Source organism: Phascolarctos cinereus, unplaced genomic scaffold (genome assembly GCF_003287225.1).
Source record: "Phascolarctos cinereus isolate Bilbo 61053 unplaced genomic scaffold, phaCin_HiC Scaffold_1;HRSCAF=81, whole genome shotgun sequence".
In the NCBI taxonomy this organism is placed as follows: domain Eukaryota; kingdom Metazoa; phylum Chordata; class Mammalia; order Diprotodontia; family Phascolarctidae; genus Phascolarctos; species Phascolarctos cinereus.
In genome coordinates, this window is record NW_027555514.1 from 286139617 (window position 1) to 286167249 (window position 27633).

A 27633-nucleotide genomic window follows, 5' to 3' on the forward strand; every position below is an offset into this window, starting at 1 on the left:
GAAGAGGTCTACTAATGATTTTCAGCACCAGCGTTTTAAAATAAGTCTATTAATGTTTTGTTAAGAGAGGCAGGGAAAAAGAAGGTAAACCTAACACTCCCTTAAAGATTTAACACATTGCAAAACATGCCTTTCAGCTCCTTACAGCCATGTTGTGCAATGACTAATGCAAGGATCTAAGACATCTCCAAAGGTCTCATAAGGGAAAATGCTATCCACATCCCAAAGAAAGAACTATGGAGTTTGAATGAAGATCAAAGCATACTATTTGCTTTTTTTTCTCCTTCTGTTTTGTTTTGTTTACTCTTTCTTGTGGTTCCTCCTATTGGGTCTAATTCTTCCTTACAACATCACTAATGTGAAAATGTTTAATAAGAATGTATATGTACAGCCTGTATCAGATTGTGTGCCATCTTGGGGAGGAAGGGGGAGAAAAATTTAAAACTCAAAAGCTTATAAAAGTGATTGTTGGTAACTGACAGAAAGATCTTAAGACAAACTGGACAATTTCAATTACATAATATCGAAATGATTTTGCACAAGCAAGATCAATGCAGTCAGAATTAGAAGGGAAGCAGTTAACTGTGGCAGGGCATATATGAGGAAATGGAAGGGATGTAAAAAGGATTACCCAGCCAGTTTCACGTAGATTAAAGAAGCCCTCACGGTTTAGGAAAAACTTGAGAAGACTTGTAGGAACTGATGCAGAGCAAAAAAACCTTAGCAGCAAATTTCTCTGATAAAGGCCTGATAACCAACATACAGAGGGAATTAATACAAATACCTAGAAACAAGGATCATTCATTTCCCAATGGGTAACTGGTCAAAGGCAGTGCTCAGCTATCGAAAACCACCTGGAAAAATGTTTCAAATCCCTAATAACCAGAGAAATGCAAATAAAACAATTGATGTTACACACTGCACCCACCAGATTGACAAAGACAGCCAGAAGGACAATGACAAGAGGGGAGATGAGGCTGAGCACCCTCAGACTGCTGGTGCAAGGAACCACTGTGGAGGGCACTTTGGAACAGTCTGTCCCCCAAATCCCTCAGCTGTGCAGCCTTGTGACCTGGCACCACTCCTACGGACATGCCCCCGAAGAAGACAAAGGGACACATGTGAACAAAAACATGCCCAGTGTACTTGTTGCCACAAAAAAACCTGCAAAGTAGCTGCCCCTGGTGAAGAGATGGCAGCACACAAGCGCCGCGCCGCAAGAAAACACAAAAATGACAGATTCCGAGAAACTAGGAAGACTGCTGTGAACTGATGCAGGGCGAAATGAGCAGAACCCCGAGAACAATTTTACAAGGACAGTCACGCTGCCAAGAAAATCAACTCAGAAAGACTCGAGAACTCCGCGCCGTGACCAGCCATGTCTGCAGACGACTGCCCGGGGGGCAACAGCTCGGAGACCTCGCGCTTGGCTGCTCTGTTTACTTCTATGTAACAGCTACCAGACGAGTCCGCTGGCGGGCGGGGGAGTGAAAAGGGCGTCAACGAAACCAAGCGAAAAACAAGCGCTGAAGGGACCCAGACGACAAGCAGGGCAGTTCTGTTATTAACACGTGAAATTGAACAGATGCTTTAAAAAGCCAGGAGGTCAGTTTCACACGTGTATTATCCACTTTTCTGTTCTCCGAATATCGAAAAACTCATGTCTGTTAACTTTTTAAAGTTCATAATGAAGCTTTTTTTTAAAAGCTTCTTGTGGACTAAAGTGTAGTAGATTAATGGGGGAGAAAGAAGCACTAATCGTGGCCCTCAGATACAGAGGCAGTGGGTAATGAGGGGTGGGGGCATGGCTCAGAGACAGAGGGCTTGGGCAGGCAGGACATTTGCCTTTAGTTGGCTCAGCAGCAGAGTCAGGAAAACAACATGCACAATGACTACAAGGACATAAACAGAAACCACCACCAGGTCATGGAATACCGTGTAATCACAACAATCCAGCTTGGCTCCAAGGAAGGGAGGCATAAAGCCACCCCTCTCCTTTCCTTACCAAGGTGGGGAACTATGGGTGAGGAACAAGGCATACACAGTCAGGCTCAACCCGATGTCTTCGTTAGTTTTGCTGAACTGCTTCTCTCTTCCCTCCCCCTTTTATTTTTTATTCTTTGTTACAAGGGATGGCTGTCTGGGAAGGAGAGAGGGCAGGGAATGTATGAGGAAATGAAAGAGACAAAAAAAAGAAAATGTTACAAAGGTATCCAAAAGGATTACTCAGCCAGTTTCACTTAAAGAAGCCCTCATGGTTTCAGAGAAACCTGGGAAGACTTGTAGGAACTGATGCAAAGCAAAGCAAGCAGAACCAGAAGAACAGTGTATACAATGATAATATTATAAAAACAAACCACTTTGAAAGCCTCAGGAACTGGCACAGTGCCTAACCGTGACTCTCGGCGGATCATGATGAAACATACTGTCTACCCTGTATGTGTATGTATGCATGTACATATGCATATGTGTGTGCATGGGGGTGCAATGTGGGAATTTGTTTTGTGTGACTAACATATATACATATATACATACACACACACACACACACACACACACACACACACACATGTTCCACTTTTTCAGTGGAGGAGGGTTCAAGGCCAATAATGAGAGAAAAGAATGAGGATTTTGGTTAATTTTTTTAAAAATCATTTTTATTTCTGAAAGAGAAAAGTGCCCCTGGGCCAGGGGGCAAAGGTTCTCTTGGGGCAATCAGAAAAAGAGCTGCTTCCTGAGAAGTCTGCCAGAAACTCCAAAGCCTCTGGAAATTCCCTTCACGTGCGGAACTGAAATGAGTCTTTCATATATAACACAGGTTCACAGGGTTCATGGCTACGTATCACAAGTTGATATAATGTAGACAATGTAAGGAAATGCCTACTACACACATGGCCCTGAGCCAGAAGCTGCACATACAAAGACCAAAAATATTCACTGGAGGTGACTGCCCTCAGGAAGCTTCCCCTCTGGTAACCATGTGGGCCCAAGGCCCTGTTCACAGCCAGCAGTTTTGATGACTTTGACTGTGGGATAGCAGACAGGACAAGCCAGAGACACAACAGCTGTAACATGATGGAACACACATCAGAACACACTTAAGCATGCAGGACGCGAGATTTGAGTGACAGTCCTTCAAACCAGACTTATGCCATTTAGCTCCTTTCCTCCTTCCCCTGAACCACCTTCATTTTAATGCAGTTTTTACCTCTGACAAAAAGCTGGCAATGTGCCTTACAATGAAGCAGATTATTTACAAACGTAAAATTGTTCAATATAAATGTTTAGCTGGCTGGCAGATGCTGATGCAAGGAGGCCGTCAGCTTGCAAACCTCCAGCCAGGAGCCGAGTCAAGTTGTCAGATCAGCTGACAAGACAGCGGACAAGAGAAGGGCTGGGGGGGGGAGGGGGCCGGGACAACTCTGGCTGGCAGAATTCTGCTGAACTCTTCTGACCAGATGCCACATACCATTTTTAAAAGTCTCTTTTCTGGAAGTTATTCTGTCAAGATGACACTGATTTAGACATCAAAACAAGAATGCAACTGTTCTGAGAGGAAAAAACCTCCGTACTAATGTCCTTAACATCAAATGCCACTTAACGCCACCTTCACCTCTCATCCACCAAGCATTTCGGTGGGATTCAGGGTGAGAGGCAGGAGGGCAGAAGACAGTGGCCTGGAAACCAGGAAATAGGTGTTTCTGTCCTACATCTGACACACACTGGCTGTGACCCTGGGCAAGGCCCAGTCTCTCCCTCTAGGCAGTGAAGGTGCCAATCAGTATGGGTCGAGGGAATTTCCTCACCTGGGGGCTGCCTGCACCAAAGCAATCACAGGCCCAGGGCCAAGGCTGACATTCTTCTCAATGAAGCCTTTTCTGATCTCCCCAGTTCCCAAGGCTCTCTCACCTCAAATTAACTTGCATTTATTTAGCTGCATGTAGTCCAGTTGTGATCTTTCCCTTCCCTTCAAAGCCTTGAGGCATTTTTTAAAAGAATGCAATTCCAGATAAATGTAAAAATTCTAGAAGATAAACCGCTCTGGTGAAATTCAGTTATGTGAGCATAAAAAAGGCAGCTGCATCACCCTTAACCAAAGGATAAAGTTGGAATGTGACAAGAAACCTGAATAGTCGAAGGGACAAACATCCCTAGAACACTGAGTATCACACCAGGAGAGGCTGCTCACTTCTGACTCTTAGAGAAACTTTGAGTCTGCGTTTATTCCTCAGCAACATGAAGCTGATGCTTGCTCTCCATAGTGACATCCAATCAGCTCCCATCTTCAGCATCCCCCTTCCATCCAGTGCAGCCCCCACTCACCTACCTCCAAGCATCTGCTAAGAGGCCTCCTCATCTCCAGCCTCTCTTCTCTCCACACACAAGGGCCAAATATTCCTAAAACACAGACCTGCCAGGCAACACGTCTGATGGAGGCGACCAGTTTTTGTCTTTCTGGTACAATGCCTTGCACACAGAGGATGCTTCATGTCTGGTGATCTGAATTTAAGAGAAATGTGAGGTGCTCTCCACTGAAGGCAGATCATTTTCTTACTTGTCAACACTTCTCAGAATCCTGCCACCTACGTATGCCCCACTCTGACTAACGCTACACCAATAAGGAAGCAGCAAAGTCCAAAGACAGGGAATCTAAGGTACTGGGGCAAGGCCTAGGCCTCAAAAGGCTAGTGAGAGCAAGCACGGAGCTCCTCCTCTGGACCTGCCCCCGTCTAACAGCTATCGCTAGTAAAGCAGCCCCTGACCTCACGGAGACCACACACACAAACACAGAAAAATAATCACAGGGCAACTGTTTCTGGAAGGGGGGAGGAATGCCCTATAGATAGGAGGGTCAGGAAGGCTGCATTCATACCCCTCACCTACAAAGCAGCCTGTGGGCTGGGCTTAAAAGAAGCTAGAGATTCTGGGGAGCAAAGGTGAGAAGGCAGTCCTGTCCAGATGTGGGGGGCGGCCAGTGCCCAGATGTGGGGGATGGATGCCAATGGCAGAGATGTGAGGAGGAGGAGGAGGGAGAACGCCAAGTTGGCTGGACCACGCAGTGTGGAAAGGACAGGAAGGGAGCACTGGAGTGGAAAGGCCTTAAATGTTCCCAGAGGAAGCTTAGCTACAATCCAATCCGATTCAGAAGGTGACTTGGAGCTCTGGGAGTGACGTGGGGCAGCCTGTGCTTTAGGAAAATCACTGGCAGCAGGGCGGAGCAGACTGGAGAAGTGAAGCAGCAGACTGAGAGCTCAGCCTTGAGGCTGAGGTGATGAGGGCAGAAATCTGTTTGCTCATTCCATGGTGAAGTCACCCTCCTCCCACTCAAGCACCATTTTTAGGCCCAGGATGCATCATCACAGCCAGTCAGAATCTGCACTCTGTTGACACACCCATGAAAGAGGCTGATGATGAGTATTGAGAAGCTGCAAAGGGACAGATTTCTACAGCAGAATGCAGGATCTCGCTCTGAGGACATGTCTTCCTCTCCTTAGGATACTCACCTGATCCTATCCCTGGGCCAGACAGTGTGTGATGGGTGTGGCAACACTCCAAAGCATCCCCCAACTGGCCAGATTTCCTGGAATTCTGACAGAGCAAAGAACAACAGCTATGGGAGACTGAGAGAGAAGGAAGAGAGAGAAAGCTGCCTGCTTCAAATGTAGTCATGTGACAGAGGGCCTCACCCCCACCCCAAGACAGAGGAGCCACAAGAAAATGAGAGAGACTTTGTACATGAGATAATTGTGAGTGAGCTCCCCACCAGGTGAGATGTCCTAGCACAAGATGAAGAACTCCACGTGATGGGGGCTTGGGGAGAGGTGGGATGCATATAGCTCATCCTGACTAGCCCCTCACCTAATCAAAAATCTCGCTGCTTTGTGATCCTGGGCAAATAACTCCATTGCAGTGGGAGTGGGGATGGTATTTTCATCTACTTATTTAAAAGGGCTTAGCCTAGGGAGTCTTAAGGTCCCCCCAGTTCTCAATTCTAGGACGTTGGGATTAAGAGGGGAAGGGCTAAGCTAGACCAGAGAGACTGGGTTCTAAAAAACAGAGACGAGGGTGGTTTTCCCAAACACAGAAACTAAATCAGAGGAAAACAAGGCCGGATTTTAATTAACACTGTAGCACCACCGACGGTTTCAAACTGTTCACTGAAGTAGTGGAAAAAAAAGCAAGTTTAGAACCTTGTGGGAACAAAACATTCACCCAGGTGATTAGCAGACCCACTAAGGACGGCCAATCTAATCATTTCTGGCTTAGGGGAAGCAAACACACTAATTCAACTATAAAATGAGCCAAAGTCACCCTGTCCCAGATCTGCTCTCTGGGGTGCTGAGGGGAAACACTCACAGAACCTGCCCAGTCCTTTCTGTTTAATAATATCTCCAACACAAGGAGAAGCATCATTCGAGAGGCTTTCAAGGCCGCCTCCTCCAGGAAACTTTCCCTGATTTGTCCATTGGACCCAGAATCCCTTAGACTCCTCTGGCACCTTTATCACCCTGGAATGTCTCTTGGCTTTATCTGGGATCACATGAGGACTCCTCCCTCTTCCTACACTAAATTACAATGCTCTTGAGGGCAGGGACCATGTCTTCCTTAACTCTGTATCTCTAATAACGAACACAGCACCTTGAACTTAGTAGGTGCTTAATGAATGAAAAGACTCTGGTGACCAAGAAGAAATCAGGTGGCGCTTAAAACCCCAAGAGTAAACATTTACTCTAACTGATCACAGTGAGAGATCTCCATTTAATGTGCCAAGGTCACAAATGCCTATGATCCCGTTAAGAGCGGTTTTCCCATCCTCCAACGGGCCTCTCCAAACGCCTGTGCTCAGACACAGAACCGAAGCTAGGGCTGCCTGCGCCATCACCTCCAGGAGCCCTGGCCTAGCCCCTGCTCCAATGGCTTCTGCAATACCGGGCACCTGCACACAACCTCACATTCCAGAATCCACTGCAACGGACGTACCACGCATGAAGGAACCATGAATCACCAGGCTCGCCTACACATTGTCATTCCTGCATAGTCTTTCTTCTTCCCACCCCTATTTTTGCTTCTTATAACACCGCACATTCATTCCTAACAACTCCTAAACATGCCAGCTGACTTCTTTTACAAATGTAAGGCTTTCCAGCCGTGTGTGGCACACAGGAAATGCTTCCAAAAGGCTGCTGGAAGGGTGAAAGCCAGTGCTGAGACACACAGCACAGAGCCTTCAGCTTCACTGCAGGGACTCCCAATGGCCAATGACCAATAACACGCACCTGACCACATGCTGGGGGGTGGGGGGGAGACGGACTGAGTCACTCCAACCTTGACATTACTGCTGCCAACCAAACCAGGCAACAGCAGAAGCAGTCACTCACAGGTTCACTCAGGAGAAGCGAGTTCTATGGCGACGCTCTGATGACAACAGACTGCCCCAAACTGCAGCAAGGCTGGCCCACCTCAGCCCCAGAGCACAGAGACTCTACTTGGAAAACAGGGCTGGCTTTGATAAAGCACCTCCTCCGTGCCAGGCACTGTGCTCAGCACCAGGGGGCCAAAGAAAAGGCAGCTCACAGTCTACCAGGGAGACGCCATCTCAAGGAGAGGACCTGGCAGCTGGGGGATGTGGGACGGGCCTCCTCCAGGAGGTGACACTGGAAGTGAAACCTGAAGAGGCTGGGGCGAGGAGGAAAGGAGCCAAGGCCTAGGAGGCCCACGAGGCTGATGGTAGGACAGCTCTGGGCCAGGAAGGGGGGAAGCAGCAGTAGGTCAGGGTAGCTGCACTGCACAGGGTGCAGGAAAGTACAAGTGAAGCTTCCTAAACACATTAACTTCCTTAATTAAAGAAGCATCACGCATCAACAAAACGGGACCCAAAAAGGGTTTTCTGTTCCAGCGTACACAATAACTCCAAAATCCATCAATAATTCAGCGGAGGTTTGAGGCTGTGACTCACCCGATCTTAAAGGGCACAGCTGGCTGACAATGGCCTGATCCAACATCCTGAAGGGGCTCATCATATGGCGGAAATACACGAAAATGTTCTCAAACTGGGATGTCTGATAGCATTTCAATTTGATCTGTGAAACAAAGCCTCATTTTTGCTAAACTTTTAAGTCACAAAAGACTTTTATTTATTAAGTGTGGAGAAACTTTTCAAAAGCATTAGCCATATGGGTAAAACTGGTAAAGTTGTAAAACCCCGGGGAAGGAAGGCCCACCCCACGCCCAGTGGTGATGTTGGCCAAAATGCTTTCATGGCCACGTGGGTGTGACCGAGCCCCTCCCCTGGAGTACCAGCAAGTCGCCAATATCACTGAGCAGACCGAAGCCCACGCCTGGCGCTCACCACCAGACAATCTGCCCACAGGGGCTTATTCTTCATTCTGACGGCCAGCTCCCTGTCACAGAGCTTCATCTGATGGCCGCCTCACAGAGCCAATTAACCCCATCAGCCGAGTATGCCTGCAAAAGGGATTGTCGTCAGTAATCCGGAAAATTCCCTACACAGACATCTCCTCCAGACACTGCCCCATGAATGAGGTCACTGTATCCCCTGAGAGCGGACAGCATGAACTGCAGCCCAACCACGCACCTGCGGGAACTCCGTCCACATCGAAAGAGACCCAGACTGGTCACAGACACCGCTGGGGAGCAGGACAAAACAAGCCATGGCTTGAAGCATCCTGCCCTCTTCTCACCTGCACACCCTCCCGTCTACCCCATACTCCCTCCTTTACATGCAACCTCTAACTCAGGCCAGGTCCATTTCACCGCCCACCCAAATGGGGTCACCTGCTTCAAATCCCTCCCCACCCATCGAAAAAATCACGTGCTTGGTAACTGGGGAAAAAAAGGGGTTTGTTTGTCTGAACAAACCGACAACCAGATGAAATCTGTCTCAGAAGTGACCATGTCATTCTCTCCCTATCCCAACCTAGAAAATACTCACTAGCTCCCTACTGCCTTCAGACCGAAAATCTTCAGCCAGGCATTTCAGAGGCCTACAGAGTCTGCCTTCCCCTCTCCTTCCACTCTTGTCTCATTCCCATTTGGGCACTCAGTCTCACTCTCTCTCTCTCCCCTCCTCTCTCTCCTTCTCTCTCCCCCTCTCCTCCAGTCCAACTGGTCTGCTCACCATTCCTCCTGCACAACATTCCATCCACCACCTCCATTTCTTCACACAAGTGCTTTATTCCCTGAGGCCCAGAATGACCTCCTTCTTCACCTCCACCTGAGCTTCCTTCAGAGCCCAGCTCCAACAGCCCCTCCCCTTCCTCCTCCTCCATGGGGTCCTTCCTCATCTCTCAGTTGTGAGCACACTCTCCTCCAGAACATTCTTTTGTATTTACTCATCTGCCTCCTTCTGAATCTTGTCTAGTAGAGCAGAGGCTCTCTGAAGCCTCAGTACACATAATAAAACAGCATCAATATGGAGACTGAGGTCATTTCCACCAAGTATCAATAGCTCTTCTCCACATTTGGTGGGTGAGGAAATACTCAAGAGCTCTCGACTTTACGGGACACAGGGTGTCTCTGTTTAATGTGAATCCCCTGATGGCCTGACCATGTATGTCTCCTGTTATTTCCCAGAGGGGCCTGGCTTTGCCAGAGCATTAATAATGTGCAAGCAACTTGTTCTAGCACCCTTGTTAAGTACCACTCCATGGAAGATCAAGGTGTAAGAGGAGGCACCTGGGTACGGTCATGAGTAAATGCGTGTAGCCCAAAGAATGTAATGTCAATGAGAGCCCACAGACATACCACGCCCTACTTCAAGCAAGGCTAGCATGCTCCTGGATGTTCAGTATGGCTCCAAGGTGATCTGGACCCAACTGACCAAGAAGGTGCCCAGAAGACCAATACAGCAGAGCGGAAGACCATGATGGGCTCCAACTCACAAACACTGAGACCTCACTGGATGCCCACAGCCTCAGCACAGACGCAGACCATGGGAACTAACTGGAAAAGACTCCAGGAAAGGTCATGGAAATATTTCCAAGGGTTCTTCACCAGAATGTCACAGAGTCTTTCGGCAGACTAATGAAGTCAACAGATCTCTTCTAAGAACTATGGTTTTTAATGCATAAAATAAAAAACAGCATTACAAAGGAAATTGATTATACTGAAATACAATTATCAAAATTTTTTTTAAAACTAGGTTTACAGATGCCAGGTTCAAAATCTCTGATGATCCAACTTCATTCTACAAAGAAAACTGAGGCTCGGAAAGATGAAGTGCCTGACCCAACTAACTCCTAGTCCAGCTCAATCCAAGGCAATGATTAAGCCCCTCATGTTCTTCCTATAGGAACTTGTGTTCTCACAACACCACACCAGACATACTAACCCCTCCAAAGGCCACATTCATGACCCAACACTCTGCTTCTACCTACTAGCCTAGCACTTCGTGTGCTGACAAGAGAGCACAATTCACTATTGCTTTTAGCCAGGAAGAACGGATGTAAGGATGGATGGACCAAAGGATATGGATAGGCATACGGAAAGATGGAGTAGAAGGATGGATGTCCATCCATACATCTTCTATAGCTTCTTGTGTATTACCACAATCACACATAAACCTGAACCTAGCTGATCACCCTTCTCCCATCCCTCCACAGAGAACGGCTGGTCCATAAATTTGTTCATATCAGACTTGATTCATTTTTTTCTCTAGGAAATCTTAACTCTACCATCAATAATACTAGTTAGCATCTAGTCTGAGTATTCTAGAGAAACGCTGTCACGAGGTCAGTTGTTCTAAGGCTCAAAGCCTCTTTTTTGGTCCAAATCACGATGTCATGGGTGTAGGGAGGTTCTAATGAAGAAATGCCCTCTCCTGATGCAGATCAACAACAGCTCTCCAGCCTGAAGAGGGCTGGGGCATTGCGACGTCAAGGGCTTTGCCTAGGTTCACACAACACAGTCTGGGCAACAGCTAGAAGGGCCTTCAGGAGCCATACAGACCACCCTCTTCATGGCGAGAAAACTGAAGCCCTGGGAGGCTGGCAGACTTGCCCCATATCACAAAGATGGCATGTCTGAGGGGGGACTGAAACCCAGATCTTGGGTCTGCAGGCTGAGGTTCTCTCAAGCGCCCCATGCTGCCTCCAAGGCCAGGCTTCTCTATCCACTGTGTCCCACCAACTCTTTGTATCACTATTAGTAAACCGAAGAACTAGGAATGTATTAGAAAGATCAGTCGACAAGATGAAAGGGATTGGGCGGAAGACAACACGAAGTCACTGCCAAACACATGCCAGAGGATTCTGGGAAGATGGTGGAACAGGCCAGAAAACTTTCGGCTCAGGGGCAGCTAGGTGGTACAGTGGATAGAGCACCGGCCCTGGAGTCAGGAGGACCTGAGTTCAAATCCAGCCTCAGACACACAACACTCACTGGCTGTGTGACCCTGGGCAAGTCACTAAACCCCAACTGCCTCATGAAAAAGCAAGACAAAAACAAAACACCAACAAAACAGTAAGAAAGGCCCGAGACTCGGGCATCACTCCCCACAGCCAGAGACTACAACTCGATCACACTAAGAGCTGCTAAAAACAAAATAAAACAAAAAACAAACAGATAAAAACGAGCAAGCCGAGGAGAAAGAGTCCAACCATAGAGAGTTACTATGGGGATAGAGAAAATCTGGGTTCATATTCAGAGAAAGATAATGGAGCTTAAAAAGCCACTCCTTTTTCAATGAAAAACGTCAAATGATCCCAAGCACAAAAAGAGTTTTTGAAAGAACTTAAAAAGGACTTTAATAAACAAATAAGATTGAGGAAAAATTTTGAAAAAAAATCAGAGCAATCCAAGAAAATCAAGAAAATTATGAACAGTCAAGCAACCTGAAATAGAGAATCAAAAACTTAAGAACAAAAATGATTCCCTGAAAACTAGAAGTGGGCAAGGGGAAGCTAATGATGTCCTAAAGCACCAAGAAATCATAAAAACAAAATCAGAAGAATGAAAAAATAGAAGAGAAAGTGAAACATCTCATTTGAAAAAAAACTGATCTGGAGAACAGACTGAGGAGAAATAATACAGGACTAGTCAGACTACCTGAAAATTACAATTTAAAAAAAGAATCTTGATATATTATTACAAGAAATTATCAAGGAAAATTGCCTTAAAGTTCTAGAACAAGAATGCAAGCAGAAATAGGGAAAAATCTACTCATCACCAGGAGGTGATGCCAGGAGGAAAACTTACAGGAATATCATAGCCAAGTTTCAAAGTTCCCAGGTTAAGGAGAAATATTGGAAGCAACAAGAAAAAAAAAAAACTTAAATATCATGAAGCTACAAAAAGGATTACACAAGACCTAGCAGTTACTGCTTTGAAGGACCACAGGTCTTTGAATACTATATGCCATACAGCAAAAGAGTTGGAGTTATAACCAACAATAATTTACCCAAGAAAGTTCAGTATGATCCTGAATGGAAAAAAAAATGGACATTTACCAAACTCAAAGACTTTCAGGTTTTTGTGACAAAAACCCTAGAACTTAAAGGAAAATTCGACATCTAAGATCCAGGAGAAATATAAGGTAAATATTAAAGACCAAGTATAAGGGACTCAGTAAGTCAAATTGTTTACTTGGTATGTGTAAAAATATTAGCAGCACTCTTATGACTGTCATCACTATTTGGGTAGCTGGAAAGAAAGGCATGGGCTGAACTTAGTATAATGGGGTGATTGTAAAAAATAAAACTGCACAGGGAGAGAAAAAAGGAGTAATTTTCTCACACAAATGAGGCATAAAAGGAAAAACTGATACAGAATACAGATACTAGTGGGAGGAGGGCGGGTAATGCTGGAACCTTACTCTCATCAGGAACGGGTTAAAGAAGGAAATATACATACATACATACATACATTCATACATATGTACATACATATGTACATATGTATGTATGTGTATAAAAGTCTTCTAAATTCAGAAATAAATAAGAGGTCAAGGGGATAGGGTTGAGGGGAGAAGATAAGGGAGGGTCTTTTAGAGGGGTGGGTAAGTTAAGGAATAGGAGGGCAAGGTGGTGGGTAGAAGTAAAGCAGAGGAGTAAGGAGAAATAGGGTAAATAAGGTAAAAAGGACAGTGAGGAAAAATAGGAAGGAGGAAAATACACAAAAAGTAATTGTAGCTTAGAATGTGAATGGGATGAATGGGAGGAATTTACCCATAAAACAGAAATGGATAGCAGATTAAAATTTTGAATTCAACAATGTGCTGCTTTCAGGAAACATAAAAATGAGAGATACACACAAAGATAAAATAAAGGGCAGAAGTAGAATTTATTATGTAAAAAAAGCAGGGACAGTAATCATGATCTCAAAGTTAGAATTAAAATAGATTTAATCAAAAGTGAAAAATAACTATACTATGTGTCAGCAATATTATTCAATATTGTTTTAGACCATTTAAAATACCTAGACAGCATAAACACCTGAGCATATACCTACTGAAACAGATACAGGAACCATATGAACATAAACATAAAACACTTTTTATATAGATAAACTCAGATCTAAATAACTGAAGTAATAGTTATTGTTCATGGATAGGTAAAGCCAATATAATTTTTAAATGACAATTTTACCTAACTAATCTACTTATTTAATGCCATCCCAATTAAATTATTAAAAAATTATTTTACTGAGTTAGAAAAAAAATAAATAAGTTCATTTGGAAGAAAAGGTCAGAAACCAGAAAAAAAGATGTAAAGGGAATCGATTCAGCAGTATCAGAAATTAACCCAGGGGTGGGGACCCTGTGGCTTCGAGGTCACATGTGACCCTCTAGGTCCTCAAGTGGGGCCCTTTGACTGAATCCAAACTTCACAGAACAAATCCCCAGAATAAAAGGATTTATTCTGTAACTTGGACTCCGTCAAAAGGCCAAACTCAAGGACCTAGAAGGCCACAAGTGGCCTCAAGGCCAAAGGTTCCCTACCCCTGCCTTAACCTATACTATAAGGGAGAGCACTGTTGAAGTTCTATTACTTTAAATTAAAATTTTCTTGTATAAATAAAACCTATGTAGACAAGAATAGAAGGAACGCAGAAAACTGGGGGAAAACTTTCATAGACAATCTCTCAAACAGAATGTGATTAGGCTGGAATATTGTTGTGCTATAGGAAATAACGAGCTGGTTGATTGAGAAAAACATTGGAAGACTTGGATTTATGAAGGAAGAAGCTATTCACCTTGAGGGAAACAGATAATAGGAGGAATTAAGCATAGTATGGTCTTACATATGTGTGTGAGTGTATATGTGTATGGTTTATACATATCCGTGTGTGTGTGTGTGTGTGTGTGTGTGTGTGTGTGTGTAGCGCCACATTTCATTGGAGCCTTCTTTGGCGGGAGGGAAAAAAAGAAAGTTAAAAGTGCACAGCAGAGAACAAAAGAAAGCCAACAAGGAAGCAAAGACAAGCTGGGCAGCCTTCCAGACAATGTGCAGCATTTATTATATACGTTTTCTTGAAATGGAAGTTCACCGTTTTCTACTGAATCTTCTCTTATGGCTTGCTGTGCATATGGCAATGTTTTTTTCCTCTTTTTGTATTTAAGTTTACAATTTTAAAATTTACCAAAAAATGGGATGAAAATTCAGCCCTTCGCGGGTTAGTGCCAGACTCCAGACTCAAACCTTCCTACAAGAAAGTAAACCCAAGGCACTGCAACTCCTTTGGCAGGGGAGGGGGTGCAGACAAAGCAGGCCCCAAGGAGGGGCTTCTCGGACAACTGCGAGCTTCAGCTATGACAAGGACACGCTGGAATTCAAAAAGATTTCTGGAATTTTCATGTTATGTTTGTTCCAGAACTTTCCCAAGCGCTCCTGGTAAGCACATCTTTCAATGCACATGGCAATCAGCAATTACAAAATAAACATGTAATAAGCTAACCAAGTCTTTCAGGATGCTTGGCATTCTGAAAGTCAAAAGTTTGGCCCCACAACAAATGATGGCCAAAAAAAAAAAAAGAAAAAGAAAGAGCATTTTGACTGTTGACCAAAATAGCTACTGAAAAAAAAGTTTCCTCTCCAAATGACATATTCCTTGATCAATCTAAAGGTCCCAGTGACTGGGCAAAGGACTGGGAAAACTACAGAGCAGCGTGGCAGAAATGGGGTTTAGACCAGCACCTCACACCATGTCCCAAGACAGACTCCAAACGGACCCCTACAGATCATGAGCGAGTTAAAGAGGAAGAAAGACTGTTTAGGATCTCTGGACATGGGAAGGGTTAAGGACTAAAGACGTGAGCGAGAGAAATGGGCAATTTGGAATATACAAAGCTCTTCTTTGTTCTTTGCTAGGAAAGGGGGTTAAGTGACTACAAAGTTTTGGCACAAACAAATCTAACACTGGAAAAATTAGAAGGGAAATAGGTAACGGGGGGGGGGGAGCTTTGCAACAAATGTCTCTGACCAAGTTCTCATGTTCAAGATCAGAGAAGAAAATGATCCCAAATTTTAAGACTAGGAAACATTCTCCAACAAACGGTCAAGGATACGAGTAGGCAAGTGCAAAGGAAGACCCCCAAGCTGTCAGCCATCATGTGGAAAAAATGCTGTAAATCACAAATAATGAAACACAGATTAAAGCAACCCTCCAGACTGGCAAAAATGAGAAACAAGAAAAATGTCGAACGCTGGAGGAGCTTGAGGAAACAGACACACCACGGTGATGCCGGCAGACCTGTGAACTGGTCCAGATACTCTGGACAATTTGGAACTAGGACCGCACAGTTACCAGGCTGTGTAGGCCCTTCGACCGAGCTCTACCACAACCAGTGCGATACATATCCCAAAGAGATGAAAGAAAGAAAGAAAACTATCTAGAGGTACAAAACTATTCAGAGCAGTTGCTTTAATGGTAGCCAAAAATTGGAAACCAAAGGGAAGTGCTATTAGAGAACGGGTAAACAAACTGTGCCACATAAATGTAATGAGACATCATCCCAGAGAAAATTACGAAATGGACAATTTCAAAGGAGACTGGTAAGACTTTTACAAACCAATGCTAAGCAAAGTGAGTAGAACTAGGGGAGCAATATACAATCACAACATTAAAGAGAAAAACAACTTTAGAATTCTCATCAATGAAATGGTAAGTCACTAGCTCAAAGAATGAAGACGAATCCCATCGCCCACTCCAAGAGAGGCGAGAGACTTCAAACGCACAGACACACGTTTCTGGACATGAGTAACATGGGGATCTGTTCTGCTGGACAACACAAGATGCACGTGGACACATCTGTTTTGGGCTGTGCTTTTTGTTTTTTTCCCATTTGAAGGAGCAGGGTAGTGGAAGGGTCAGATTAATAAAAAAAAAAAAAAATATATATATATATATATATATTATCACTTGAAAAACAGGGGAAAAGATTGTTAAAGAAAAAACTACCAATTCCACTAGATTTACATTGTTCATCAATTCCAAGCAATAAGAACCCAAGAGAACCAGGTATGTAGGGTTTTTTTAACTCCAACACTGCCTCTCACTGTAAAATGAAACTAAATCTCAGAATTAAGAGCTAGGAATGAGGGTATTCAAAGTCACTGCATTCAGTCCCCTCATTTTACAGATGAGGAAAGTAAAGCCCAAAAAGTGAAATGACTTGTACACAAGGAAGAAGCAGGAGACCTGCATTCTGTAGATAAAACCAGGGCAGTTTCCACCACAGCCAGGATGCCCTGAACTACCACAGAGACATACCTTAAAGATAAAAAAAAAATGAGAAAGGAACTGCTTTGGAATAAGTGCTTTAGACAAAGAAAAGTTATCACTGTTTTATAGTTAGCTAAGTGACCCTGGGAAATTATCTGCACCTCTAGAAGACCAAACAAATGTATCAAGCGTAAAGGTACAAAGTATCTTACAAAAAGTCATTTAAAATACGGTTTTAAAATGACAAAGAAGTTTCGATCCATTTTTCAAAAATGGGCTTTCTACTAGAAAGGTCTGAAGAAAAGAGATATTGTCATGTTTGTGTTTTATTGTAGAAGAGCAAACCAGAGCAATCCACAACCGTCCATCAAAAGCAGCACGCCTTGTTCGGCCAAACTTGAACTTGCTGATTCGAATGAGGTCTGCCCATCCCCCTCCAAGCAGCTCTGTAATTATCCCATCAGTACAGACACTGTCCACGGGGGGCCACAAGCACAAGTCAAGCCCACTGATTCCTATTCCCCAGCTTGGTCACCTACCAAACACCTTTTTCGCCAGACCTGGCTCCAAAAAGTTTCTGGCTGCTCAAAAATCTGATGTCTTCCAAGAGGAACTGCCCTCACGGTTAAGACAATACAGAAGAATGTTCCCCTTACAGGCTCTGAAGGCAATTCCAGAAGGAGAACTGCTCCAAATACTCTGGACAGTGTCAAAGCTTTTACGACTACCATTCCATTCTCTCCCACCCCCCAATCTAAATAATGAATACAGGGCTACCATGTAAAGATTTTTACTTCACAAACAAATCTTTCTCCACTACTCTCTCCCCACCCACCCCCCATCATAACCCACCTTCATCTTTCCTAACCTCACCTCTTGCCTTCCAGTGGCCTTGTGCCCCTAGGACCCCCACACCAACATTAACATGACAGCTCACTTCACAGGTGAAGAAGTATTTGCCCACAGCAACCAAGAAACATGGGTCCATTTATGTAGCCAACCTCTTGAAAACTGCATCTATGAAACGTGGGGTATACACGGCCAGAGCCTACAGGGACTTACTTAAACTTCCAAGGAAGGCATGAACTGGAAAAAGAAAGAAGAAAATGAAGGAAGGGCCATGGTATCAAAACACTTTCTTAAAAACGGAACCTACGTTTACCGACATGGAGATTGATCTCAATGGCTGTGCCATGGGGAAAGTGTCTTCTTTCCCCCCATCTGCTCCAGATGGACTGGAAACAGCAACACCCCGAGTGCCCAGGGAAAACCAGCATACTCCTGGGTCCCTATGAGCACTCCGATCTCTCTTTGGGCCCCCATTTCTCCCCCATGTCCTCCTAGGAGGTCCCTCCAACTGTCCCAGGCTCACCATGATCACTGACCGGCCTCCGGCCACATCGAGGCCTGCTCGCCTACTTGAGGACTCCAATAGAGGGGGAACTGCTGGTCCTGAAGCCCCCTGGCCTCCCTCTGAGCTCCCCCTCTTCAATCTGCATGACTTTCCTTCCACCACGGGCACTTTCAGGAGCAGAACCATCTCAGATCTCACCATCTATCACCCAGACAACTGTGACTATGAGCTCACTCTTTCAGCTTCCTCTTTCTGATCATAACACCCCATCCTTTACCATCCCCTCGGTGTTCCCCCGCCCACTCCCACTCCTCACCCCTGTTGGGCTCTCGCTCTTCTCCATTCATATTCCTGACTCCCCAGCTGATCAGTGGAATGCCACACTGTCCTCAGCACACAAACTCCTCAGCCCTTGGTCAAGCCAATCCTCAATCCGGGATCACTCCCACCACCTGGCACCCCAATCCTTCTCCCATGATGCTAAACAGATACTTGGAAGCTGCCCCAAAGTACCAACTGGGCTGACTACAGATTCATGTGCTTTAATCTCAACTGGGTCCTCCCTCCTACTCAGCAGTCCTTTCATTCTTCCTTCATTGGTTTTCTATCATAATATCCATAAGGACTACTCAAAATGTTCTCTCTCGCAGGCCCCTGAACTACCCTCAATTCCTTTTCCTCTTCTGGCAGGTAATGTACCTCCTACTTCGCCGAACAAATGCAGGCCATCTGCCAACTCAATTCCGTTCACTCTTCACCTGTCCTCTCAGGAAAAGCCAAGCTTCCTCCCTGGAAGGCTAGCCTCCATACCTGTGCCCTTGGCCTCCAACGGTCTCCACCTTCCCTAGACTCTGCCGTCCTGCCGGGCCATCATCTGCTGTCGTCTTCCCTTCACTCTCAAGCTCTCAGAACTGTTCTCAGGCTCTCACTGCCACCCTGTTGAGCAGCAGTCCCTTCCCATCCCACTCCTCCACACTACTGATAGCCTTCTCGAAGGTGACCAGTTATCTGCTCCCGGAAATCACCTGCTCTCCCTGCCTTGTGTTTCTACATCATATTCACTTTCCAATGCGTCCCTGCCCACACCCCCTGCCCTGCCACCACTCCCTCATAACAAAGATGAAAAAAATGAAAATAACAACCAGTTCAGTAAAGCCAACTCATCACGTGCACCTGCCGCTATCCACGATATTCCAAAGCTACAGCCCCCAGCCCCTTCCCCCAGCCCCACCTCTGGGTAAAGAGGGAGGTACCTTTTCTTCCTTCTTTTACAGACCAAGCACCAAAGACCTGTTCAGGGCTAGACCCAAAGGCCTTTCCGAAGGCCTCGTCCTTCTTGGTCTCTCCAAGGCTGACCCTGCTAACTGCCTGCTCCAGGATGCCTTTCCCTCCTGACTTTCATGACAATACTCTCTCCTGGCCTGCTCCATCTCCGACAGCTCCCTCTCAGGCTTTGTTTCCAGGTTCTCCGACTCCACATCTAGGTACGCTTCCACGGGACTGTGGTCGTAGCCACACCCTTCTCTCCCCTCCCGTAACTACCCACAGCCGTCCAGCCCCTACCTACCCCTTGCCTGCCTGCCTGCCTGACATCGGGCTCCTCAAATCCCTGCCCTCTTCTGCCTATCCTCTGCCCGACAGCTGCCAAAATCATCTCCACAAGGTACAAATGAGGAGATCCCACGATCTGCGTTCATGCCAAATAACCCAAGTTAAAGGACACATCGCTCACATCTGGTAATAACAAACTGTTTTCTCAGGCCTGTACTTACCTTCTAAAGGGATCTGTTTGGAAGTATCTGTTGTGTCAAAACAAAAATACATGAATACATTTATTTTAATTAGCTCACTTTACAGTGCCAGGACATACTCTCATATTTCTAAACTACCTCATGTGAAACAGTAAACTCTCTTCTGAACTAAAGTGCAGAGCTCACAAACGGCACACTTCACCGTGTTTCCTAAGCCAAAGATTAAACGTGGGCACTGTCTGTCTAAATGGGAGAGCCCTAGTCAGACTCTGCACCCTCACACACACGATAAACACACACCCACACCCCAAAGGCACACAAGAGTCATTCTTTTGGTTGCCATCAATGTGCTACTGAAACGACTGGTCTCAAGGTGGCTTCCTTACGCGGCCCAGGGTTTCGCCTCACGAAGCCTGGTGCTCACAGGTCCACGATCTCTTAGGTACGTGAACAACCACTGCCAGAAACTATCAACAATGACTTTAGCTGTGGAATGCACACAGATTTCTTCACTCCTCAGCATTCGCCAACACTCTATTTGGAAATAACCAAGCTGATGCTCTCACTTGGGCAATGCTGGTCGTGACCTGTAGGATCTGTGCTCGGCCACAGTGAAGCCCACTGTCAGTCACGGTGTGACTGCAGAGACAGCAAGGACAAGGGAACATTAACTAATACAGAATGGATTGAGCAACCTATTCAAGTGCAATTGAATGTCCCATCATTTCTTAGTCCTATCTGGTCCAGAACTGTCCAGGTCACATCAGAGGCATCAGTTCCACCCTCCGGCTTCCAGGGGGTTCAAACTAAGCACTCAGGAAACACGACCCCTTAAAAAAACAAAAGAAAGACAGAAGAAATGGACGACTCGAGAAGAAACGTCGAGGCTCTCCCACTCAGGAATGGGGGCTGGCCGTCGGTGACCCTGACTGGGTTTCTGGAACCCAGCTGCAAACGAAGCCTATCTCCTCCGCCCTGTATCACTCAGCTTATTTTGTCTTCGTATCTCTTAACAAATACCAAATGGTGTGGCCTCTTAAGCGTTCCAGCTCAGAGGTAATTGAACAAAGATTGCTGATACCTCTGGAAAACAAAGAAGAGTAGACTCCAGTTGTGGCTGCTCTGAATTGGATTCTAGAAGAGGAGAAGGATTACAAAGAGGCCCACTCATTGAGCTGCCTCCCTGGCCTGTGTCACCTTTCTCAAGTAATAAGTATCATCCGTCTCAAGGGCCCTTCACGGTTTCTAAAAACTCAGAGGGAGGATTTCAGTTTCTAAAAAATTCAGGATCCTCATTCCCCCAAAAATAGCCCACAAGGGACCTTTTTCAATCTATGGCCTACTGTCCAGACTGGCACAACCATTCTAAGGAGGTTTAGGACTGAGTTTATATTTGCTCAGAAGAAAAGTTTCCCGTACTAAATGAGGGGAAAAGTAAGTGAACCTTGGCAAGCATACGAGGACTGGTCTGCCTTGGGAATGTGAAGGCAGCCAGCACTGCCCCCTGCACTCTGCAGGAGGGGAGACGGCACAGGGTCTTGGGGCAGGGGGAGCTGGAGAGGAGGGGGGCAAAGGAGCGAAGGTTCAGCTGCAGCTCTGGCTGACGTGCTTTGCCGATCTGGATGGTCATCAGCACCTCCGGGAAGGCCCAGGGCCTGGACTGCTCGGTGAACAGGACAAACCAGTCCCTGAGGAGGCTTTTGGCCACCAGGGCCCTGGGAAGGGGACTGGGGCAGAAGAAGCAGCTCCCCTTGGGGGGCCTGACTTGACTCCAGTGGGCTGCCCTCTCTCAGTCCCTCCAAGTGCAACCCCCGCTGGGCTTAGGAAATGTCCCAATTCATCCCCAACTCTGAAGCCTAGATAACCTGAGGAGGGTCACTGCAAGTACACACCCCACATCGGAGATGGAACAGATGCACTCCTGGGGGGAAGGGGGAGGAAACGGCGCATCAAGGGGGCACCCTGGGCTTCATTCAAAGGGAGCTGGTTTAGGAAAATTCCAGGGCTCTGAAAGGCAAGCACCCAGTCCATCCCCTGACCCTTTCTCGCTGCCCTCTCCTCCCCACCAGCCCCCTTCACTGACAGCGAGGGAGGCCTTCAGCTCCCTCCCACACATAGGAGAGTTATGTCCCAGATGGGGAAAGGGAGGGAGAACAAGGGACTGCTATTGAAGCAGAATAACCCCAGGGGACCTGAAAATAAGCCCAGCTGCAGAAGGGCCCGGCCTGGCTCCCAGGGCAAGTCAGAGTCATTAATGATTACGGCTTCCTGCCCCTCCAAACTAGGCCCATCCTGAGCTACACTGCCCTCCCCAACCCCTCCCTCAGCTAAATCACCACCCCCTCCAGCTCACACCCAGGGTCCTACCCCTCCAATCTGGCAGCTCATTCCTCCAAGAGAGCCCTCCCCGGGACCCCATCCTCCTTGGGCCTCTCAAGTGACTCCCCCAAAGGCCCCGTTAGTCATTCTTTACACGGTATGCAATGGGCTGTGTACATGCTATTATCGCTGCACACCCCCCCCAAAAAAAACCACAACCTTCTCAGTTCTGGCAGGGAAGAAGGAGCTGTCATTTCTCATCTCTGCTTTCCTCTTCTGTTAGACTGGCTCCCTCCTTTGCCCCATCCCATATATACATGTGTTTGGAGAGAGAGAGAGAATATACAGACCATACAGATATGATTATTATGTAATAATTAATACAGTCATACATAATATATATCAAAGTGGATATATACAATATATCCACATATAATGTCTGTGCATGAATATAAAATGTATTGGCAGGTGTTAATTATATAATACTTAATATACAGAATACACATGAAAGTGGATATACATGTGTGCTGTTATACAGACACACTCACACATCTCCACCTTAAGTGTGAATGCTTAATAAATGTGGGCTGAACAGAACCCAATGCCCCGGCTCTTGTCCTTGCTCACCTCCCCTCTCTGGCTTCAGTTTCCCTCACAGTAAAACGCAGGGCTAGACCAGATGAACTCAAGAGTCTCCCTTCCAGTCGGAATACTCTATGGAATCCCCTGGTGCCCAGCACCGCCCAGGAAGGACCCTGGTCTTCACCAGGGCAGGTCTGCCCCTGCTCTGAAACCTACCTAGGGGTGGGGCTCCTGAGGGGTCAGGTGACTTGCTCAGGGTCGGCTAGGCTGGGCCCAAGGGGGCCCCTTTTCGCGAACCTTCAGTGAACTTCAGTCTCTTCCTGTCCCCCCTTCCCCCAACCCGTAGTAGGTGCTTAATCACCGCGGAGCCCCTGAACACAGTAAGTGCTTAATAAACCTTCCTCCACTGAAGTGATCTCCCTTTCTACCCAGCCGAGCCCTGCATACAGTAGGCGCTTAATAAACCTGGACGAAAACGAATTCCTCTCCTTCCTCCGACCCTAACTCGGGGAGTTTAATAAACTTAAGCGCAATGCACTGGCCTCCCCGCCTGCAAACGCACACAGGATGTCCCGCCCCCTCCCCCCTCGGTGCCTAGCAGCGTGTCCGGCCTGGAGGCGGCTCGGAGGAGCCAGCGCGCCGCAGCGGAATGCCGGGGCCATTACCGCTCTTATCGTTCCTGCTATTAATTATTAGCAGCAGGCCCTCCGTGAGCTGCGGCTGGTGGAATGCAAGGGAGCCGGGTTCGAATCCCGCCCCGCGGCCGCCAGCCTGGGTGACCTTGGGCCAGTCCCAGCCCCGGCTTCGCGCAGCGCCCGCGCGGCGGGGGGGCCCCACGCGCGTGCCCGTCCGCACGCGTGCCCGCGCCCCTTCCCCCTCCCCCTCCCCCCAACGGTCTCCGGCCCGACCCGGCCCCGCCGCCTCGCCTCACCTCGGCCTCGGCCCGGGGCCGCAGACAGCCCACCTCGGCCCGCTCCCGGCCTCCCGCGCCGCCTCCCGGCCCCGCTCACGCTCGGACGGACGCACTGACGGACGGACGGACGGACGGGACCGACGGACGGACGGACTGACTTCCCCGCCCGCCGCTGCCCAGCCCAGCCGTAGCCGGCCCTGCCTCCCGCCTGCCCGCTCCCCATTGGCCGCCCGCGCTCGGGGCAACGCCCTCTCCGGGCTCTGCCTCCCGTCATTGGACCGGCCGCTCAGCGAGGGCCGAGGGAGTCGAGGCCACGCCCCCGGCGCGCCAGAGGGAAACTTCCTGAGCCCCCATTGGCTGGTTTCCCTGTCGATCGAAGCTAGTTGCTATTTAACCAGCCCGAGGCGGGGGCGGGGGCGGGGATTGGTTAGTTACAGTTTCTCCGGGGTTTTAGAGCTTTGACTACGTGGGGCCGCGGAGAGATCGCTGCCTCGGCCCCTCGATCCAGAGGTCACCGCGAGCGGGGCAGCGACCCTCATTGGGCCTCAGTTTCCCCCTCTGTAAAATGAGAGGGGAGTGAGCTTGCTGGGCTCCCAGGTGGAGGTGAGCCAGCCGGCGCTGGGCAGTGGGGGGTCCCGCCTCCGCTAGCTGTGTGCGACCCTGGGCACGTTGCCCCTCCTCCCCCGACGTTGGGAGCCCTTTAGGGCCGCCTCGCTGCCAGCTCCCGTCTTAGGAGTCGGGGGTCTCCCCAGGCAGAAGGCGGACTCCCCGGAGTCTTGTCCAGCCCCTCCTAACGCCAGTGCCTGCCTTCCCTACTTAGTTATTTCCCATTTCTCTTGTAGGTAGCTTTCATTGCGCGTGCTCCCCATCAGATGCCAAGCTTCTCCCGGACAAAGACTGTCTTTTGCTCCTTTTTGTGTCCCAGCGCCTGGCACATAGTAGGTGCTTAATAAATGTTGATTGATTTCTCTGAGTCCACCGTACCCAGCACAGTGCCTGGCACATAGAGCTTAATAAAGTCTTGCTGTTTATCTGGGAATTTGTTTCCCTGGACTCTGCCTCTTTGTTACAAGGACTTTGTTTTTCTTTTCTTCTTTTTCTCCATTGTGGGGAGGAGTGAAGGGCTAGGGAAGGGAGGGAAGGAAGATAGGAAGATTGGACCAACTTTTTTTTTTTAATGAAGAGGAGTGAACAGAAGAAAGGCCAGAAATAAGCACAGAAAAGCAGGATTGTTCTTGTAGACACTTATTATGGCAACTAGGGAGTGCCACAGTGACCAGAGCGCCAGGCCTGGAGTCAGTAAGACCTGAGTTTAAATCCAGACTCAGACACTAGCTGAGTGGCCCTGCTTGAGTTACTTCGCCTTTTCTGCCTCAGTTTCCTTAGTTGTAAAATGAGGTGCTAACAGCGCCGCCTCCCGGGCTTATCAGGAAGTCAGAGTCCCTCCAGTGAGGAAGGCAGGAGACTCAGATCTCACCCCATCCATTTCCCACGAGGTGCCCTCGGGCTTCAGTTTCCCCTTCAAGGACAGGCAGGTTCAAGTTCTGTGACCTTGGGCCAGTGACAATCTCTCTGAACTTCAGTTTCCCTATCCATCAGATTGGGATTTACTCTGGTGGTGGGTCAATGGTGAGGCTCCAACGAGGTCACGTGTGCTTTGCAAATGTTTGCAAATCTCCGTAAAAAGTTCAGCTATTACTCTTCCAATGCATAAGATCTGGGGCTGGAAGGGACCTAGTCTAGTCCCCTCATTTTACAGATGGGGAAACTGTGACCAGGGAGGGGACCCAGCGGTCATTGCTAGGGTTAGGAACCCGAGCCCAGAGCTCTTTCCACTCTACAAGGCTGTGCCTAATGCAGGTGTAGGGTTTGAGGGGGGGAAGGGTGTCAAATATAACTAATTACACCAAGCTGGGAAGTCAAGATTTCCCTCCTTCCTGGGATGCCAACCTGCAGGACAACCACCCACCAAATATTAATGTCCTAACACTGGATCTGGAGCCAGGGCCCTGGATTCAAATTCCACCTCCACCACCTATGGCAATGGTGAAGTCAGGGCACCCCTCAGAGCCTCAGCACTCACCTTACAGGGCAGTGGGTAGGAAGGAGTCTGCCTTGAAAACTGCCAGTCGTTACAGAACTAAGACATGGGTACAAAGCCAGTTACCCGTAAAACCCCTTTTAAAGTACCGACCGTCAATTCTCACAGAGCCTGTTTTGTGAAGTGTTTCTGCAGCTACTTTGTGGTCGGTCCAAGTCCTCGGCTGTGCCTTGCTGCCTAGTTTAGACAGGACATCCCCAAACCCTCAGTGGCACTTTAAGCTTAAAGCTGTCAATAATATTAAACTACACTAAGACTTTTGGAGTATGTGCATCTGGCATAATTTCCTGTTTGGTCTCCCTGCCTGTGGTTTCTCCCCACTAGGCTCCATCCTCCACATGCCCACCAAAGACATTTTCCTGAAATGTAGGTCTGACCATATCATTCCCACCCTGCTCTCCCTCTATCAACTCCAGTGGCTCCCTGTTACCTCCAGGGTCAAAAATAAAATCCTCTGTTGGACATTCAGAACCCTTCACAACTGGACCTCGCTCTTTGGCCACACACTGGCATGCCTCCGTGTTGCCCTCCCCACAGGTCCTTGATCTCCAACCTCCATACCTTTGTATCGCCTGTCCCCTCATGGCTGAAGTCCTCTCCTGCGTCACCTGAGTTTCCTGGGTTTTCCTAGAGCCTCAGCTGAGACACCACCGCCTTTTACAGCCTACAGGCCTTTTCTGGGTAGCCTGATATCACACCCTTTAGGTCCTGGCCCACCCCACCCCAGGGGTTCACGTTCTCCCTTCCCCAACTACCTGGTATATCCCCTGTACATGTGTGCAGGATGTCTCCCCTGTTAAGCAAAGTGAGCACAAGGGATTATTTCGGGTTTTTTGTCTTTGTATGCCCAGAAAGAACCCAGCCCAGTAGCTGGCACATAGCGGGGACTTAACACGTGCCTGTTGACTGCCTGACAGAGGTCAGACAATGAGGAGGTCACTTTAAGTGGAGGGATTATAGCATTTGTTCAAGGTGGGCCTTGAAGGACAGGCCCTGGGTCTGTAAGATGTGTAAGAAAGCCACACAGTTGTGTGTGTGTGTTTATGTGGTATACCTGCTGACTTTACGGGGCCCCACCTAAGTCTCTGCTCATCACAGGGGCCAAACTAGTGTCAGTGCCCAAGCCCAAGAAACAGCCACTGTCCCAGGCCAAGAGGAGCACCCTCCCCAGCCCACACCCACAAGTTAAACAAGGCCCTGCTAATTCAGGTGTTGAGTAGCAATCATTTCCTGGTATAAAAACAGAGAGAGAAACTGGAGAGGCCCAAAGGCCCGGCTCAGGGCTCCCTGGAGGCTGCACAGGCCAGTGAGGCCTTGGACCAATTTCAAGGGCACCGCCCACCCCCCAATCTGGGTACTACTTGTCAGGCTATGTTATCGCTTCGGGGAAGGGGGGTGGGGCTGCTTGGTTTTATCTCCTTTGGGGTTTTCTGTTCAACCCCCTAAACCAGACTTAAGTGCTGGGGTTACTGGCTTCCAGATCCCCCTCCCTCCAGCTCAGAGGTAAGACCTTGGCCAAGTCCCTTCTCCTGACCCTTAGTATTTTGCTTCGGTAAGATGAGGAAGGTGGACGAAGTGATCCGAAAAGTCCCTTCCAGCTCCGCCATTCCACACTCCTGCCTGGGCTCTGCCTGCTCTCCACATACCTGAATCCTACTCATAATGCTCACACAGTAGGCATTTAATAAATGCTTATTAAAGGAACTGAAATTGTGCGATGCTTCCATGCAGCCTCCCCCAATCCTGACCATGTCACTCCCCTGCTGAAGGTGACCTCCAGTGGCTCCCTATGACCCCCAGCCTCAAACATAAAACTTCTGTCGTGCCTGTGAAGACCAGCCCCAGCGGCCGTGGGTGCTCACTCTCCTTCTGTAAATACCTCAGTCCAGCCAAGCAGACTTGTTTGTGCTTTCTCACACACTCCTAGCGCCAT

At 47.8% G+C, this 27633-nt stretch overlaps 1 protein-coding gene across 5 annotated transcripts in view; it reads right to left on the reverse strand.

The window, feature by feature from the left end:
• PACSIN2 (protein kinase C and casein kinase substrate in neurons 2) overlaps positions 1-23708 on the reverse strand; it is a 163337-nt gene extending 139629 nt beyond the window's left edge. For 2 of the 5 annotated variants that reach the window (XM_020982800.2, XM_020982798.2), the window contains exon 1: positions 23618-23664. The gene's annotated coding sequence lies outside the window, so the exon portion shown is untranslated. Of the gene's footprint in view, positions 1-23617 lie in introns of all 5 variants that reach the window. The other 3 variants (XM_078147774.1, XM_078147783.1, XM_078147776.1) reach the window with 3 other exon arrangements.
• Positions 23709-27633: the final 3925 nt, after the last annotated feature.